A 19001-nucleotide genomic window follows, 5' to 3' on the forward strand; every position below is an offset into this window, starting at 1 on the left:
AATTGAGTAAAATATATAAATAAAACATTAATATTATACTAATATGGTGAAAACCTTGAAAGAAAATAAATATTGGGAAAGATTAGATAGTATAATTGGACAGCTCAGACAGAATAATATTCTTTATGGAAGTGAAGTGTGTGCCTTTATAACTTCTGCTTTATAGATGTATATAGTTATATATAATTATGTCCTCTAAAGAGATAAAGCATTGACTCTGGCCCTTCCGCCACTGAATAGCTCTTCTCAAAAGATGAGGTAAAATTAAAAACTTAGAAACCTAGAAATGGAGGGATATAGATTAAACAATATGTATGTTAAGCTAATAGAAAATGTTCTAGTTAATGATGAAATATTAGCTTTATCACTGAAATCAAGAATGAGTCAAAGATGCCTGTCGTCATCAATACTATATACATCATCAACTTTTTCCCTGAAAGTTCTAGATAGTGCCATTAAAGCAGATATGGCAATGAGAGGTATACAAATTTCAAAGGAGTGTACTTTTTCCCCCTCCCTTTTTTCTTTCTCCACCCCCCCCCCCCTTTGGTAAGTAAGCTGTCTAACACCTAAGATAATCAAGGGAAAACATTTAAAACCAATGAAAAGGTTTAGAAAGTTGTCTGGATGTGCAAGTTAATATACATACACCGGTTAGAACCATTAAAATTCAAAACACAGCACCAAATGCTGGCAAGGATATAGAGCAATAGGAACTCTCATTCATTGCTGATGGGAATGCAAAATAGTACAGCCACTTTGGAAGACAGGTGGGCAGTTTCTTACAAAACGAAACATTCTTAACTATACAATCCAGTCATCACACTCCTTGGTATATATAAGTTTCAAAATGAATTGAAACCTTATATCTACACAAAAACATTCACATTGATTGTTCGTATCAGCTTTATTCATAAATGCCAAAACTTGGAAGCAAACAAGATTTCTTTCAACAGGTGAATGGATAAACAAACTGGTATACCCGTACAATGAAACTTTATTCAAGGATGAAAATAAATGAGTTATCAAGCCATGAACAGACATGGAGAAAACTTAAATGTAAATTGCTAAGTGAGAGAAGCCAGCCTGAAAATACACACTGTATTATTCCAACTACACAACATTCTGAAAAAGGCAAAACAATGGAGACAGAAAAAAAAAAATCAGTTGCTAGATGTCAGGGATGGGGGAAGAAGGAACGAATAAGTGGAACATGGGATTTTCAGGGCAGTGAAACTATTCTGTATGATGTAGTAATGATGGAAACATGTCATTAAATTTTTTGAAACCCATTGAACTGTACAACACAAAGAGTGAACCCTAAAGTAAACTACAGACTTTAATTAATAATTATCAGTATTGGTTCATCAGTTGTAACAACTGTACCACACTAATGCAAGATGTAAATAATGGGAATATGGGAGAGGGGAGGGGCACAGCATATATGAGAACTCTTTGACCTGTCTGATCAATATTTCTATAAACCTAAAATTGTTCTTTATAAAAGTCTTTATTAAAAAATTTAATATGGAAAAATCTGCATCTTTGCCTCTTAGCCATTTTAGTGCATCATCATCTTCCAAATCAGTGGAATCTCCGGAGGAGGGGGGAGTAGGAAATGACTCACTGGTGTGAGAAAGAAAGTATTAGAACATTGTTAATATGTAATTTTAAAAGAAACAGAAGTTAATTTTTATTGGTATTTAAAACGTGGATAGGCACTGAGGACAGCACTCAGTTTGTGGGTCAGAGACTCTGTGTGTGGTGTTGGAGTCATGCTGTGGGAAGAGAGGTTGCGCTCGCTGAGCTGGGGGCCACCTTGCCAGCCTCATGTGGTTATTACCTTTCATATTGCAATTTAAGTATGGGGTTTTGGAGGGCAGGTTATTTTCTGGGTTCTACAAAGAGGGATGGACAAATGGACAAAGAGGTGGACGTTTCTCCCTCTTTTCCAAACCCCTTTTCCATACCTTGATCTTTTCAGGAAAGCACTCTTGGGTATGGAAGTGGGGCCTAACTTAAGATCCTGTGTTTTTGTGCCTGGTGCTTCTTGGAGCTCTTGGCAGAAACTTGCAGCAGTAGGAGCTTCTTTAATTCCATTCGTTGAGGACACTTGGACTGTGGAGTTGAGTTTCTGCTGCCTCAGTTAGAAATCTGTTTGCTCATAAAACTAAATATTAGTAGAGGTCAGGATCCCAGTAGTATGTGGGGTGGGGAGGCGTGGCGATAGTTTTTTAATTGTTCGGGGATCGCTTTCCATGCGATTACTTTTCAGTTTTAGTGATCATGGTGCATGTCTCCTGATCCTTTGGATATTACCCTAACTCCCTTCTTCTTCTTTTTTTTTTTTTTTGCGGTACGCGGGCCTCTAACTGTTGTGGCCTCTCCCGTTGCGGAGCACAGGCTCCGGACACGCAGGCTCAGCGGCCATGGCTCACGGGCCCAGCCGTTCCGCGGCACGTGGGATCTTCCCGGACCTGGGCACCAACCCGTGTCCCCTGCATCGGCAGGCGGGCTCTCAACCACTGCGCCACCAGGGAAGCCCTTTCCTCCCTTCTTCAAGATAAAGTTTATCATGGGGAACGAATCCCCCTCCCTACAATATTGCAACCTTTAGTCATTGATTGAAGTGGCGATTTCTGTTCTTCAGAAAGGGATGGATCATTTAGCACTATTATATTGTCTGATTATTGTTTGCTTTTGGACAACATCTATCATATCTTCCCTTAATCATTTCTCTGTTTGCTTCCCTTTCTCCTTTCCTTCCTGACTCTCTTATTTTAAGTTTGAGTTTGATTTTTAAATGTTATTCCCAACTTGTTGATAGTAAATGTAACTGGATGTTTCTCAAGAGAATTGTAGAGACTTTTCAAAATACTTATATATCAAAATACTGGTATTTCGAGAATGAAACCTGTTAGTATTAAAATAAAACTATTTCAGAATTTTACTTTAATTTGTTGCAAGTTTCCCATAGCCTACATCCCTGAACATATTCATGCTCTAACGCCCTCCCTCATGTCATCTAACGGACCTTACTTGGAAAGTAAGTCAGTGTTGTCAGGTGAACGGTGCAGAGGAAGCTGAGCATACACCCTCCCCTTGACTTCAATAACCCCCATCCCTTGCCTTTTCCTGCTGTGCTGACCCAAGTGAACTCAGTCTTTCCACATTTAAATCATTCCCAGCCCCCACGTTTATTACTGGCAGATGCTCCCACATGTTTGCATGCGTGAATTGTTAGAGCTTAGCCTTCGATGTAGAGGTACATGTTTGGTCTTTGGGATTTATGTTGGATATTCCTTTTTATTAGATGATACTTTATGGAATTATGATGAGTGTTCCCCACATGCCAGGTACTGTGCTGAGCACTGTGAGGTCTACAAAAATACAAGTCTTTTACTTTTTTTTTTTTTTTTTTAGATTCTTAACTTTAATTTCCCCACAGATATGCTTTTCTTTTTTGATTGGATGGTTAATGGCATCCATTTGTGAATGTTAATCTCCTGTTATTTAGTTGCTAAACTCTGTATTGCTAGATTCTAAGCTCAAATGAACTTTCACACTTACTTCAAGTGTAACTACAAAGAATCAGGAAAATACATTATTATCATGTTCTTTTTATTTTTCCTTTTGAATGCTCAAGAAACAAAATGTGGTTCAGATGACTAGCAGTGTCTGTGGGAGTTTATACTGTAGCCCGATCTCCCTTCAGCCTCTAGAGCCCATTTTTTTGTTAGAAATGTATTGCGTGTTCACAGATAATGGAAATAAATGTGTTATTTACTTGTGCAATTTCCTTCTCCTGTCATGGATATTTTTACTTTAAAATGGCATGGAGAAAGGAACAAGTCAAAAATTATGTGGCCATCTGGAAATAAATGTCCATTCTCTAACATTTTTTTTTGATTAACATAGGTAAACTTCACATTAATTGGGTGTACAGTTCCAGGAATTTTGGCTTATGCACAGATTCATGAAAACTCTGCCACAGTCAGGACACAGAACAGTTCTGTCCTTCCAGAGAAACTCTTCTTTGTAGTTACATCCTCCCCCATCACGGACCCTTGGTGACCACTGATCTGTCTTTCGCTATAGTTTGACTTTTTAAGAATGTCATAAAAATGGAATCATAAACTTTTGAGACCATCTGCTTTCACTTAACATACTGCCTTTGAGATTCATTCACTATTTATGTGTATCAGTAGTTCTTTTTTTATTACTTAGTGTAGTATTACATAGTATGGATGTACTACAGTGTGTTTATCCATTCACCCATTGAATGCCATTTGGGTTGCTTCCAGTTATGAGTCATTATGAGTAGAACATTCACGTACAGGTTTTTGTGTAAGCACTAAGTTTTCATTTCTCTGTGTCTAAGAAAGTGATTGCTGGGTCATGCGGTAAGTGTGTGTTTAACTTCATGAGAAACTTCCAAACCATTTTCCAGAGTGACTCTACCATTTTACATTCTACCAACAATGCATCAGTTTTGTTTGCTCTGCATCCTCATCAACACTTGGTATTATCCATATCTATTTTAGCCATTCTAATAGGTGTGTAGTGATCTCATTTTTTTTTTTTTTTTGCGATAATGTGGGCCTCTCACTGTTGTGGCCTCTCCCGTTGTGGAGCACAGGCTCTGGACACGCAGGCTCAGCAGCCATGGCTCACTGGCCCAGCCGCTCCGTGGCATGTGGGATCTTCCCGGACCGGGACACGAACCCGTGTCCCCTGCATCGGCAGGCGGACTCTCAACCACTATGCCACCAGGGAAGCCCTCATTTTGTTTTTAATCTACATTTCCCTAGTGGTGCTAGGTGTTGATAGACCTTCTGGTGTACTTATTTGCCTTTTGTTGATCCTCTTTAGTGAACTGTCTGCTTAAGCCCTTTGTTGATTTTTTTAAACAGGCTTATTTGTTTTCTTATTGTTGGATATTCAGTTATTTATATATTCTGGATATAAATTCTTTGTCTAATGTGAGTTGCAGATATTTTCTCCCTGACTATAGTTTGTCCTTTCATTCTCTTAAGGGTGTATTTTATAGGTCAAAAGTTTCTTATTTCAATAAGGTCCAATTTGTCAATTTTTTTCTTTTATGGATTGTTCCTTGGTGCTTTATCTAAGAAGTTGTTGCCTAACCCCAGATCATGAAGGTATTCTCCTGTGTATGTTTTGTGTGTTTTGTAAGCCTTACAGCTTTCCTTTGTAATTAGAGCTATTATTTACCCTGAGTTAAGTTTTGTTAAAGGTGTAGAGTGTTTTGTTTGTTTGTTTTTTAGCATACATATGTCCAATTATTCAAACATCATTTGTTGAAAAGACTATCCTCTGTCTATTGAATTTTAACCTGTGTCAAAAATAAGTTCTTTATATTTGTGTGACTTTCTTTCTAGGCTCTCTGTTGTGTTTTGTTAATCTATGTGTCTATCCATTTGTCAATACCACACTGTTTTGATTAGCTTTATAGTAAGATTGAAATCGAGTAGTGTGGGTTCTCTAGCTTTCTCTTCTTTTTCAAATTGTTTCTATTCTCAGTCCTTTGCCTTACTATGTATTTTACAATCAGCTTGTCTGTAGCTGCAAAAATTCTGCTGGAGGTTTTTTTTTTTGAATTTTATTTATTTTCTTATATAGCAGGTCTTATTAGTTATCCATTTTATACATATTAGTGTATATTGCCAATCTGCTGGAGTTTTGACTGGAATTGTGTTAAATATATGGATCAATTTGGGAAGAATGGACCTTTTTACTGTGTTGAGTCTTCTAATCCATGAACATTGTATGCCTCTCCATTTAGTTAGGTCTTCTCTGATTTCTTTTATCAGTGTCATGTAGGTTTCAGAATATAGATTCTGTATACATTTTGATGAAGTTATATCCACATAGTTCATTTTTGTGGTATTTTAAATTTTTTCTTGGCTATTATGTAGAAATATTTTTGATTTTTATGAGAGGAAAATTTTTTTTAACAACTTTATTGGAGTATAATCGCTTTACAATGGTGTGTTAGTTTCTGCTTTATAACAAACTGAATCAGTTATACATATACATATATGCCCATATCTCTTCCCTCTTGCGTCTCCCTCCCTCCCGCCCTCCCTATCCCACCCCTCTAGGTGGTCACAAAGCACCAAGCTGATCTCTCTGTGCTATGCAGCTGCTTCCCACTAGATATCTATTTTACGTTTGGTAGTGTATATATGTCCATGCCACTCTCTCACTTTCTTACAGCTTACCCTTCCCCCTCCGCATATCCTCAAGTCCATTCTCTAGTAGGTCTGTGTCTTTACTTTATTCCCGTCTTGCCTGTAGGTTCTTCATGACTTTTTTTTTTTTTTTAGATTTCATATATATGTGTTAGCATACGGTATTTGTTTTTCTCTATGAAAGGAAATTTTAAAAGATATTTTACTTTTTATTTCTGTGCATTAAGAGACCACTTTCCTGCTCCTTGACTCTGAACTACTGGGCTTCTCTTTGCATCTGTTGTCTGCTTCTGAGTTTTGGGCTGCCTTGAGTCCTGGCTGGGGTATAGTGAAGGGAAAAAAATGGTTAATTCATCACCAGTTCAGTGGTACTTTGAATTTTGGTCTTCTTCAGTCCACTTGCTCCAGTTTACTCTGGGTCCTCAAACTGTTGCTTCATGCATTCCATCTAAGCTTTATATTTGTATTCTATTCGAGAGACAGGGTAGTGTGTGCTTACATCATCTTTCCTGCACCTAGGACCAAGAACAATCTCTTTTGCAGTGACTGTAACTAAGTCTTTCTAATCACATATCAAATTTTGTTTGTTGGGCTTCCCTGGTGGCACAGTGGTTAAGAATCCACCTGCCAATGCAGGGGACACGGGTTCGAGCCCTGGCCGGGAAGATCCCACATGCTGTGGAGCAACTAAGCCCAAGTGCCACAACTACTGAAGCCTGTGCTCCTAGAGCCCGTGCTCTGCAACAAGAGAAGCCATCGCAATGAGAAGCCCGCACACCATAACTAAGAGTAGCTCCCGCTCACTACAACTAGAGAAAGCCGGCGTGCAGCAATGAAGACCCAATGCAGCCAAAAATAAATAAAATAAATTTTTTAAAAAGGATAGAAATTTATTTTAAAAAATTTTGTTTGTTATTATCAGGCAATCCACATATGTGTTGAGATCTTGTAACATTTCTCCCTTGTCTACTCCCTGTCAGGAAAATTACAGTACAACTCTTTTCTCAACTCTGAATACCCAACTCCTATTTATAGTCTTAAAGTATTTATTAAAGGAAAATAATAATTTTTGGTTTGAGTAATTGGAGTTGAATATGTGATGTGAGAGTAACATATTTATGACAATTTTCCTTAAAGAAGAGAAGTCATGAAAAATTATGTTTGAGCTATTTAAGACTGATTCTGCTGCCAGCCTTGGCAAACTTTAGAGAGGATTGGAGAATTGCTATTTAAAAAACAAATCTGTGTGTGTGAAACAAATTGTGGGAAATCTGTTACACATTTAAAAATTTTATACAAATGATGATGAGATGTAGAGGCGGGTATTTTAAAGAGGGAATAAACTTCCTTAATTTGCCTAGGAGTCTCAGATTTTGTTTTTTTATTCACTGCTGATTTATCCACTCAGAAATTCTGTAGTGAGAGCCTTGACAATTTTTGTGTTGAAATTAGGGCAAATACATTTTCTTTTAAATTTGTTGACCACTTCCGTGTTTAAAGTTTGCTTTAGGTATACTAAGCACAAGCCAATATAACCATAGATTTCTGACCTTATCTCCAGTAATAACTGATCCTTTCAATGTAAATTTTAATAATTCTGTAGCCAAGCATAATCATTTAGTAGTAAAATTATGTAGTTTCAGTTTCAATCTGGTTTCCCCAGAAATTGAAACTATTTAGTAACATTAGTATCTGTTAGAAGACCTCTTGCTTGGCGAAAAAGGTAACAAAAGAGAGGTCACGGGCTTCCCTGGTGGCGCAGTCGTTGAGAGTCCGCCTGCCGATGCAGGGAACACGTGTTCGTGCCCCGGTCCGGGAAGATCCCACATGCCGCGGAGCGGCTGGGGCCATGAGCCATGGCCGCTGAGCCTGCGCCTCCGGAGCCTGTGCTCCGCAACGGGAGAGGCCACAACAGTGAGAGGCCCACGCACCGCAAAAAACAAAAACAAACAAAAAGGTCACTTCTTTCGTAGAGAAAGACGGTACTCACTGGCTTTTTCAAAAGTGGGCACAGTGTCCTCCATATTTCCTCCCGTTTTTCTTGGAAGAAAAATGTATGTTAGTTCAAAAAAATATAATCAGAGTGTCTTGAAAACACAAGCTGACAAAATATTGCAGTTATGCTTCATTTTGATGAAGGATAGACATCCGAAGGGAGGAAGGGGAAGATGGTCATGATGAAATGAAAGAGCATAAACTCCGGGATCAGAAAGATTCCACCGAGGATTTATTTGGACATTTTTGTCTCTCAGGTGAGCTCATGAAGGTTTTAGACTGATAAGAAGTTGCTGCAGGAAGAGGCAGCAAGATCATGGGGGATGATGTTCTGGGCCCCTGGCTGGGGCAGGGTCTACCAGATGTCTCTCCCTGTGGACCCCCCCCCCCCACCCCCCCGCCCCGAACCCCAGCCCAGGCCAGGAATTCCAGGAAGCCCTTTCCTCTTCAATGTCCCAGTGCCCTCCATACGAAAGCTTAACATCATGCCTACTTTAAAGGAGGGATGCGTAAAGGAATTCTGTTGTTTAGCTCAAGGCCTGCATTGAAGCATTTGGAACTGAGAGACAGTAAACTGTTAACTGACACAGCATCTGTTGTGAGGGGTTATGCCAACATATCAAATCTAGAAATTATGCAGAATGTGAACTTGGGTACTCATTTGGCCTTGCATGCAATTTCCTATCTTCTGAAGGAATGAATTATAAAACTTACGACAACTGAAATCATACCAATGGTATATGAAAGACTTGCTGAACTTTGATCATAACATCCCTTAAATCTTCAGGAAGCTGTTTAGTTTGCATCAGCTGGTCTCAAGTTAATCGTGGTTGTCTTGTTCGTAGAGGGTGTTTCGGGCTGTAGTTTAAGGGTAGAAGTTTGCGGGTCCATCTTTCCCTCTCTGATACCCCTTATCACCCCCTCTCCCAGCTTGCCTGGCAGATTTCAGCCCACAGGGACCCAGCATTGCCTAGCTTGGTAATGCCTGCACATGAAAGGACTTTCAGTTACATTGATATTTTACCTGTGACTGATGACATCAGCAAAATTCCTAGAAGCAATGCCTCATTTTCCTTCTAGCCTTGTGAATAGCATAGACTTTTAGAACGTTTATGGGCAATTCTAGATGTGAAAGGATTTCAATTAATTTTTTTTCTGTCAGACAGTTTTATTAACTAAACACCTTCTCTTCTTTTTGGAAGGCCAGCCACTCCATCTGTCATCACACACTGTAAAATTTTATGAGATTGGTTACCTGGGCAGACACCCAACCTCTTTTTAAGGTTTTTATTAATTATAATAAGTTTATGTTAATATTACTTTATTAGAAATATCCATTCTAGAAAGCTAGAAGATATTAATAAGCAAAAGTAAGGTAAAGTGACATTCTGTTACCCAGAGATTATCTTTATTTACCCTTCAAGGTGTAGAATTCAAGATCTGTTTATGCCCACACACATTTGTTTTTACCCAAATGAAATGCTGTTCATGCTGGTTTATCAACTGCTTTTTTTTTTTTTTTTTTGCTCTGTTAATGCTCTTCACCTTTCCATGTCAATAGATTTTCATTTTATGTAATACCCAGTCCATTCTCACATTGGCTCAGTTGCCTCTAACACATTTATAGGTACTTTGTTCTAATTAGGATCTACTCTGGGACTTTGCTGTGCGTCTGGTTATGTCCTGTAAACTTCTCAAGTCATGACGCTGACTTTTGAAAGGACCAGGCCATTTGTCCTACAAAATATTGCGTTTTCTGGATTTTTCTGTTGTTTCCTTGTGGTGGTGTTAGCTTGTTCTTAAATCCCTCTATATGGAACAGTTAGATCTAGGCAACATGGACTGAAGTTAAATGGTGTTTGACTAGAATATACTGTAGATGGCATCATATATTTCATAACATGTCACATCGGGAGGCACAAGCTCAGGCTCAATTTTCTTAGAGTGCAAACCTAGAGAGAGTTAATTTAACTGGGAGGTGGTAATTGGGCAATTTATCCACTCCAGGTACAAGAAGGGTTTGGAAGGTATTTGCATGGTAAGTTTAATAAAATACAATGATTCAATGGAAATGATTAGTAAAATACCATGAAGAAATTTAAGTGGCATTCAATTCACTTTAATTTGCTAAACCCTGAGGGAATTGCATATTTTTATCAGAAGTAAAAAATATCCTTTTTCTATTATAATTTCTTCCCTCTGTCTCCGTCTGCCTCTTTTTCTCTTTCTCTCTGTGTATGTGTATAATATGCATAATATTCCTCTACTGTTGAAGACTTTTCGGTGTGTATCCTTTTAGCCTTGTGAGTGCTTCAAAGTACTGTGTCACTTTAAAAAAAAATTAAAGTTCTCCTTTTAGCATGCTGTTATAAAGGAGTAACTTTAAAAGAAGCATCTAGGGTAGTTTCCCTTTCAAAATAAACATATTTGATTACTTGATATGTGGAAGCAACTTTTCCCTAGAGATGAAGATGAGAAGAGTCCTAGAAGGAAGTGGGCTTAGTGAAGACTGGTAACTGTGATAAGTATTTCTCACAATTCACTTTTGTTTGTATTGGCTCTTGCTGTTGGCATTGACTTAGGAGGCTCAAAAATTCATATTCTTGGCTTTTCTGAACAATACCAGGTCTTAAATACTAGTACTCGTTGGGTGGGGAAAGGATTTGTGAGTTTAACAATGTCTGCTTTTACGTATAAATGGTATTGACTTAAGAAGAAAACACTAGAGCAACCCAAGGCAGGGAGGGTGGAGAAAGGGGTGGGGTGCAAGGGGATGTATTTGAACCATCACACTTTGTGTAGGGAGATGAAGTTCCCTTGTGATTCCTGGGCAGTTTAAGTACCTGTGCCGTGTATGTACTGAGCCCCACTTAGTCCTATTCTTTCTCCTCCCTTCGTCTCTGACTGCATTGTTCAGGGGTGTGCCCCTGACTGAACAATGGAATTTGCCAAATGGTATGAAATTTGCTGGGTCATCACTGTGCCTGAAGTAAAGAGTCACTGAAATGTCAGAATTCTAAGTATGGCATTGTACGATTTTTAAGGACGTCTGCATTTCCCTCACCTGATTTTTGTCTTCCCTACCCACCTCACCCCATGCCCTCCCCCAAATCACCTTAAATGAACTGGTATCTGTATACTTCTGAAAATTCTTACCAAGACTGCCCCCAGGTGTAAGATGCCTCTCAAACTCGAAGACATTCCTTCTACTCTTCATACGTAGCATTTAGATGAGTGCAATTTTCTTTTATCTTACATCTATGGAATGATTTAGGTACCGCTATTGCCAGGATACAGATGACAAGGCTGTGGCTCAACTTCAGTTTTGAGGTTTGGATTTTTCCTTTTAAGCAGTTGGCACCTTAAAAAGGCAGACAATTCTTTTGCTTAACAAAGAGTTCTGCTGTTACTTCCTTCAAATTCATTCTTCCTCTTCTAAGTATATGTGACCTGGTGATTATAAATAGAAAACCATATGATTTGGGGGGCCTAACTATGATTGAGTAATTAAATAACTTATGTAAAATTGTTTAACTATCATGTAAAACTTTTCATAATATGAATTTTAAAACACACACACACACAAATCTTTAATTTGTAATTGAAAACTGCCTTTATAATGAATGACCCTAATGATGTTCATACTTCGTGCTTTATAAAGGAAAATACTTACGGTCTTATTGATTTTTCTGATGAGTAAAATGGTACTAACCTCAGCCTGCTATAAATAGGCACTGTACTTGGTTTTGAATTGCTGAATGGTTTCTCGTACAAATGTCTTTCTTATTCTATGAAATACTAGGATTCTTTTTTCCTTTTTATTTTTCATCACATGTACACCCATTAATATTGGAAGGGAATTTCACGTAGAACTTAACATGGAAGCTATAAAAACAAAAATCTTTCAAAGTACAGCATGTTTCCTGGTCACTAGTGATTTGAGTCATAAGGATCCATGCAAAAACAAAGATTAATTAGGGTAAAACATTATCATAAAAGTCTCTCATTTGTTTTCCTCTAGAATTTTCTGGCAAAATAAAATGTATGTCAAAATTACATGCAAAAATACTTGAAATTAAGTCTTGTTAGCTAAAATATATCACATTTGTAAAAGATTCAGTTTTGATAGTGCTGGAAATCTAAGATGGTATAAATCCCTTCTTTCTTAGTTTTATATTTTAAAGAAAAGGCCAAAACCTTTCTTTTATAAACCACTATCATGTATCAGGGTTTTCTTCCAGCTGAAAAAAATTTTCCGTTTATTTCTACAATATAAATAGTGTGCAAGTCACCCCAGAAAGGGATATACTGGGTATTTCAGAGACCTGAATCATAATCTACTTGGGGGTAGGTCTGGCTCACAAGGGTAAATTTAAGAGTTTCTGCCCTTTGCTGCTGGGGTGGGGGGCGCGTCTAGGAGCATATTATCTCTGGACTGCTTTTGGAATTAAGGGGCACAAGATAAAGGTGGTGATTCTTTTTACCCTAGGCTGAGTAGTGATCCCTGATTGGAAATTCAGTGGAGTTTCGTGGTAAGAATGTTTATGGGTGGGAACTACAGGGTGTGTCTTCCCATGGAATGTCCACTCCAAGGAGAGGTCTGGAGTATTGTAGGCCATGGAAGGGATTAACCCTGGGGTGGGGCAGCAGTAGGTCACTTAATCTTCCCCAATACTGATTTTCGGGCAGGAGTTTTTGAAGGGTAGGATCTTCACAGATAAAGAGTATGTGCTTAAAAGTGTTGTCTCCATATACACAGCATTAGTAAAAAAAAAAAAAAAAAGGAAGTTTCAAAACTTTATTCCTAGAAGTCTTATTGAGCCAAAAGAACTTTTAAGTGACTTGAAAATGGAATTTTTCCCCCCTTATGGCATCTAGTGCTTGTTAAGTTACTTTACATATGCAATTTTAATACATAGTGTTTAGCAGTGTTTCTGTGTGGTTGGTACTGAGCTGTTTGAACATTGAGGAAACTGAGGCCCAAGGTCACATAGTGAGTAAAGGAGCCTGAATTCGGCCCTAGGTATTAACTTGTGTTATATGTTTCTTAGTCATGATGCTTTGTAAAAAGCTGACCATTTTCAGTTATGAGATAACCAAGACCCTAACTCTTCTTTCAGGAGCAAATGGGAAATTGGTTTGGGAAGTGGATCTACTCCTTACTTAAGGTAGCCTCTCTTATGCGTTTATCAAAGGAGGATTTGGATTAACAAAATAAAATAATTGAGCACTTATATATATTTTTCCCCCACTGTGCAAACCGCTTCAGTGCCTGCAGCCTACAGGCAGAAGCCGGGCAATGGTTCTGAGCCAGTTTGCTCCAGCATGGGACACTATGTGAGGCCCAGGGGGATGGGCCTGCCATAAATCCAAACCCATGCATAGCACTTATCTTTTTAAATATCTTAATACAAATGTGTAGTATCAGTTTTCAGTTTCAGAACATAAAAGAAAACCTAGCTGTTTTAAATAGAAAAGAAGGGAATGATATTGATAAAAGTGTTGGCAGTTAAGAGCAGCAGGACCTAGGCTAGGCTGTTAGGTGTGTTAACGCCTTTTATCTGGCCTGGCAGGGGCACTGCTGCTTCTGCTACAGTCAGGAAGGTGGAGAAGCTGCCCTTAGAGTATCACTGTGATGCAGAAAGAAAAAAAGTGTCCCATCCATGCTTTGCTTTTTTATACCCATGAGATTAGTTACTGGACAAAGGAGTGCTGTGGCAGCAAAACCCAGCGTCTCACAACCTTGCTTAGCTCACTTTCTTCTTCCTAATCTCGTGCCTGCATATCTAATTTGTAGACCCGTGGTTGCAAGGGAGCCTGGAAAAAGAAACGTGTAGGGTTTTGGCCTCTGTCATACAGGAAGGTACACAGGAAGGACATTGGTATGGAGGTTGAGCTCCAGTCCACTATGTCCATCCTACCATTAATACCATTAAAAAAGAATCATGGCGATGGAGGAGACCTGGCTTTGTTTTCCATGACCACATTTCCTGACCTTCCTCACCTCTGACCCTCATTAAAATATCACCTTGGGGCTTTCTGGTCCTATGTCCTGTGGAAGATTTTCCAATTTTTCCAGTGTTTTGAGGGAGTACATATATAGTTGACAAGATTTTTTTTTTTTCTAACAATAATTTAATTTCTGAGAAACTGCCATCATGATATGTTAGCAGCTTCTAGATATAATCTGTTTGCTGTTAGGATGAGTGTTCATTTTTTTTCCTTCCAGTTTTATTGAGATACAGTTGACATGTAGCACTTTTTAAGTTTAAGGTGTACAGCGTAATGATTTGACTTACATACATCACGAAATGATGAGCACCGTAAGTTTAGTGAGCATCCAGTAATCTCATTTAAAAAACATTTTTTTCCTTGTGGTGAGAACACTTGGGATTTGATCTCAACTTTCATATATAACATAGAGCAGTCTTAATTATACTGATCATACTGTACATCACATCCCTAGTACTTTTTTATCGTATAACTGGAAGTTTGTACCTTTTGACCACCTTTATTCTGCCCCTCCCCACCCCTGCCTCTGGTAACCACAAAGATTTTTTTTTTTAACCATGCCATTCGGGAATTTTTTGGTGAATAAATACTTTTAAAATAAATATTTGATTAATATGTGCAGTTATACTTTTTTAAAAAAACATTTTTAGGAGGTTGGATATTATAGCAAATGGAGCAAGGGATGCTAGAGCTAAACTCTAGTTCTTCATCCCAAAGTACCGGAAAAAAGTAGTTAGTGATATAACTCTGGGAGAGTATTCAGCAGAGTACTTTTTCAAAGGTAAGCTGCAGAGAATAAAGTGTGTGTGTACAATATAAACTTATGTATTTGTATATACCTTATTTCTGGATGGAAAGTAATTTAGATGTGGATTTTCCTGGAGATTTCTGATGGGAGTTATCTTTTGGAGAGCACATTATAAGGCAATAGTTCAAGTTATGCAAAAGTGTGGAAAGGAAGGAAGTTATTTCTAAGCTAAAATTGTGTCTTTTGGCATTGTTTTTAGTTCAGGTGCCTAAAACTGTCAAAAGCTGAATTGGCTTCTAGAGAGAAGTAGTGTCCTCCAAAACTTTCCCTCAGTGACCGTTGCTTGTGTTATGTAAACCATGTTTCCTTTTCTGGAGTTCCTTGTGTAGTCTTTCCAGTTTTTTCTTTACTGATCTTCTTAAAAGTTTTTATGGTTAGTGAGCAAATATAAGATACCAGTTTCTAAGCTAAGAGAAAAAATTGAGGAAGGAGTCTTTGGTTCATGTTTAATTATAGAGAATTTGTATTCATATTTTTATCTTGATATTTGTATTTTTATCGCCTTCATCTGTTTCCTCTCAATGCATTTGAGTATAAGAAAAAAAAGAAAAAAAGCACAACTGGTAAGCTAAAAAAACCAGCTGGCTGTTTTGGAAGTGTTCATGGTTATGTAATTGGCCCAATATGTATAAAACGTCCATCAACTTAAGGGCAGGAAAGTAAGTAGTAATCTTAGCTGAGCATTATCCAGTTACACTCAATTATTACTTATTTTGGAAAACGTCCTGTAAAAGGGGTAATTGCAGAGAGAATATCTGCAATTACAGTCTAGATTTTGATGTGAGAAATAGGCTTGCTGATTATAGGTTTTCAGGTAGATATTTAAGTAGTAATTAAATTAATCTTCTCACCTATTCTGAAATCTGAATAGAAATAATACAATGCTAAAAATATAGAGACTTTTGAGAATTAAGGGATTGGCTAAGTATTCAGCTGTACCCTCTGAACCTCTCTACTCAGGGATAAACACATTACACACCTCCCTCTGCTTGTCCACGTTATTCATGCCCTTCAAGAACATTGTGTTTCCTTTGGAAGATAGTCATTCTCCTAAGCACAGAGGTAATACCAATACTAGCTTTTCCCTGTGCCCTGTTTTTGCTTTATATTCTATACTCTTGCCAGAGGGGATATAAAAAATCAAGAATCTTACTGCCTTAGAGATTGATACCAATTCTCACTACTTTGGAGATTGATACTGTCTGGCCAAACACTCTTGGCCACGTAAACCATGTTTTCTTTTCTGGAGTTCCTTGTGTAGTCTTTCCATCTTTTTTCTTTACTTATCTTCTTAAAAGTTTTTATGCTTAGTTAGTAAAATAATAAGATACCAGTTTATAAGTTAACAGAAAAATAGCTGCCCTTCCCCTGCCAGTTTTTTCTCAGTCGCTCTAAACTGTCATCATGATCTCTATTAAGATGGAGTATTTGACTCATCCAGTACCCTATCTTAATGTTTTGTGTGTGTGTGTTTTTTTAATTAAAAAAACAAAAACAAAAGCCCCCTCTCTTGTGGTCCTGCCAACTATCTCCCTTGTTGCTACTGGAATTAGCATACCTCTGAAACGATAAAGTCAGAAATTTCACTCACTCTACAGATTCTTTTTTTTCTTTTTAAATTTTTATTCATTTGTTTATTTATTTTTGGCTGCATTGGGTCTTCATTGCTGCGCACGAGCTTTCTCTAGTTGTGGTGAGCGGGGGCTACCCTTCGTTGTGGTGTGTGGGCCTCTCACTGCAGTGACTTCTCTGTTTTTGTGGAGCACGGGCTCTAGGTGCGTGGGCTTCAGTAGTTGTGGCTCGCAGGCTCAGTAGTTGTGGCTCATGGGCTCTAGAGCGCAGGCTCGGTAGCTGGGGCACACGGGCTTAGTTGCTCTGCGGCATGTGGGATCTTCCTGTACCAGGGCTCGAACCCGTGTCCCCTGCATTGGCAGGCGGATTCGTTTTTTTTTTTTTTTTTTTTTTTTTTTGCGGTACGTGGGCCCCTCACTGTTGTGGCCTCTCCCGCTGCGGAGCACAGGCTCTAGACACGCAGGCTTCGCGGCCATGGCTCACAGGCCCAGCCGCTCCGCGGCATGTGGGATCTTCCCACACTGGGGCACGGACCCGCGTCCCCTGCATCAGCAGGCGGACTCTCAACCACTGCGCCACCAGGGAAGCCCGGCAGGCAGATTCTTAACCACTGTGCCACCAGGGAAGTCCTCTACAGAGTCTTATCCTCTCTTTCCTACTAAACCCATTCTACTACTCTTTACATCTCTTCTTATATGTTTTTAGTTATCTGGCTTCTTATGCATTTATTTCTTTGTTCTGTCTAACCTCCCAGGTCAGTCATTTAAACTGCCTTCAATAGCCAGCTCAGTTTCAAGTTTTCTTTTCTCCCTAGACAAACTTTGGCTCAACATGCCACCAACCGTAAACCTGAATCAGCCGAAATTATAATATCCCCCTTTTCAGCCCTCGAGCTAGTGGGTGCTACTGGAGGGAGAAAGTGGGCCTGGATAACCTGGTGGCAGATTCTCTGCATATATCTCATGTAATTTTCTGAACCTCCATGGAAGTTACTGTTATCATCTTTTTCTACATTTAAAAAAAAAGAAAAAAAGAAGAAGAAGAAGATGCCAAGTTGATTTGAATCCAGGCCTTCTGATGCATGATAGTTCAATAGATGCAGTAGTTCCAAATGTCACGTCTGCACATCAATCTTTCTTGGGGAAGAAAGTCTCTCTTCCCCTGATTGTCAAAAAAGACTCCTGGGCTTCACTCTGGGTCAGCTTTAAGCCATGGTCTTCATAGCAATTCCTATGACCAGAGTAATGCCAGCCTCCAATTGGTTTGGGCTTGAATTATTGTCAATCACAATAGTAAGGTTGTGAGATTTTTGCCGCTTATTTTAGGCCATTAGGGCCCACTTACGTGGCTAGCTTATGGAAATCAATCTTCCCTAGTCACCAGAAGTGCTAAACTGTACAAGAAGTATGAAATAGATATTGAGGAAGCAACTGACAAGAGTCTATTACGGTGGCTGTTATTTTTATTCCCTATAACAAAAGGGCTTCTTACACTTTCAAATTCTAATAGTTTATTTCAGATTTTGTTACAGAAATTAAGACTAAATCATAAGAGAGGAACATCTGAAATCAATAATAGAGCAATTTTGTGGGGTTTACTTTCTCCAGAAGCCTGGAGAAAGTATGGGTCTAGGGAAAGTTTTTTTTTTTTTTTTAATTTATTTATTTTTATTTTTGGCTGCCTTGGGTCTTTGTTGCTGCGCGCGGGCTTTTTCTAGTTGCGGCGAGCGGGAGCTACTCTTTGTTGCGGTGCGTGGGCTTCTCATTAGGTGGCTTCTCTTGTTGCAGAGCACAGGCTCTAGGCGCACGGGCTTCAGTAGTGTGGCACTCGGGCTCAGTAGCTGTGGCTCACGGGCTGTAGAGCGCAGGCTCAGTAGTTGTGGCACAGCGGCTTAGTTGCTCCGCGGCATGTAGTATCTTCCCGGACCGCGGCTCAAACCCGTGCTCCCTGCATTGGTAGGTGGATTATTAACCACTGCACCACCAGGGAAGCCCATGTGTTCAAATACTCTTGATTTATTTCTCCATGCAGCAAGGACAACTTTGCTAACTAGAATTATTTTTATACTTAGGAAAACTGTAAATTGAACTTAAAGACATAATATTCATCTGAAAAGTTAGATGTATTATCTTTTAAATGTCACTGCTTCATTTCAGTCCCTTTATTACCATTAGCTTCCTATTTTATACATGGCTGGTGTAAAAAGTCCGCCTTTTGGGGAGAGGGGGTTAGGATTTCCTCTAGCTATGTTTTTATTTATTTTTTATTATTGTTTTTTTTTGCGGTACATGGGCCTCTCACCGCCGCGGCCTCTCCCATCGCGGAGCACAGGCTCCGGACGCGCAGGCTCAGCGGCCATGGCTTACGGGCCCAGCCGCTCCGTGGCATGTGGGATCTTCCTG

At 39.0% G+C, this 19001-nt stretch overlaps 1 protein-coding gene and 1 non-coding gene across 9 annotated transcripts in view; one reads left to right on the top strand and one right to left on the bottom strand.

The window, feature by feature from the left end:
• COBLL1 (cordon-bleu WH2 repeat protein like 1) overlaps positions 1-19001 on the top strand; it is a 160722-nt gene that overhangs the window by 40054 nt on the left and 101667 nt on the right. The gene's annotated exons all lie outside the window — the stretch shown is intronic.
• LOC137226858 (small nucleolar RNA SNORA42/SNORA80 family) lies at positions 13457-13588 on the bottom strand. The gene has a single exon (XR_010944556.1). It is a non-coding gene; the product is annotated as a small nucleolar RNA SNORA42/SNORA80 family (small nucleolar RNA).

The sequence above is a fragment of the Pseudorca crassidens genome, chromosome 6, assembly GCF_039906515.1.
Source record: "Pseudorca crassidens isolate mPseCra1 chromosome 6, mPseCra1.hap1, whole genome shotgun sequence".
Lineage (NCBI taxonomy): Eukaryota > Metazoa > Chordata > Mammalia > Artiodactyla > Delphinidae > Pseudorca > Pseudorca crassidens.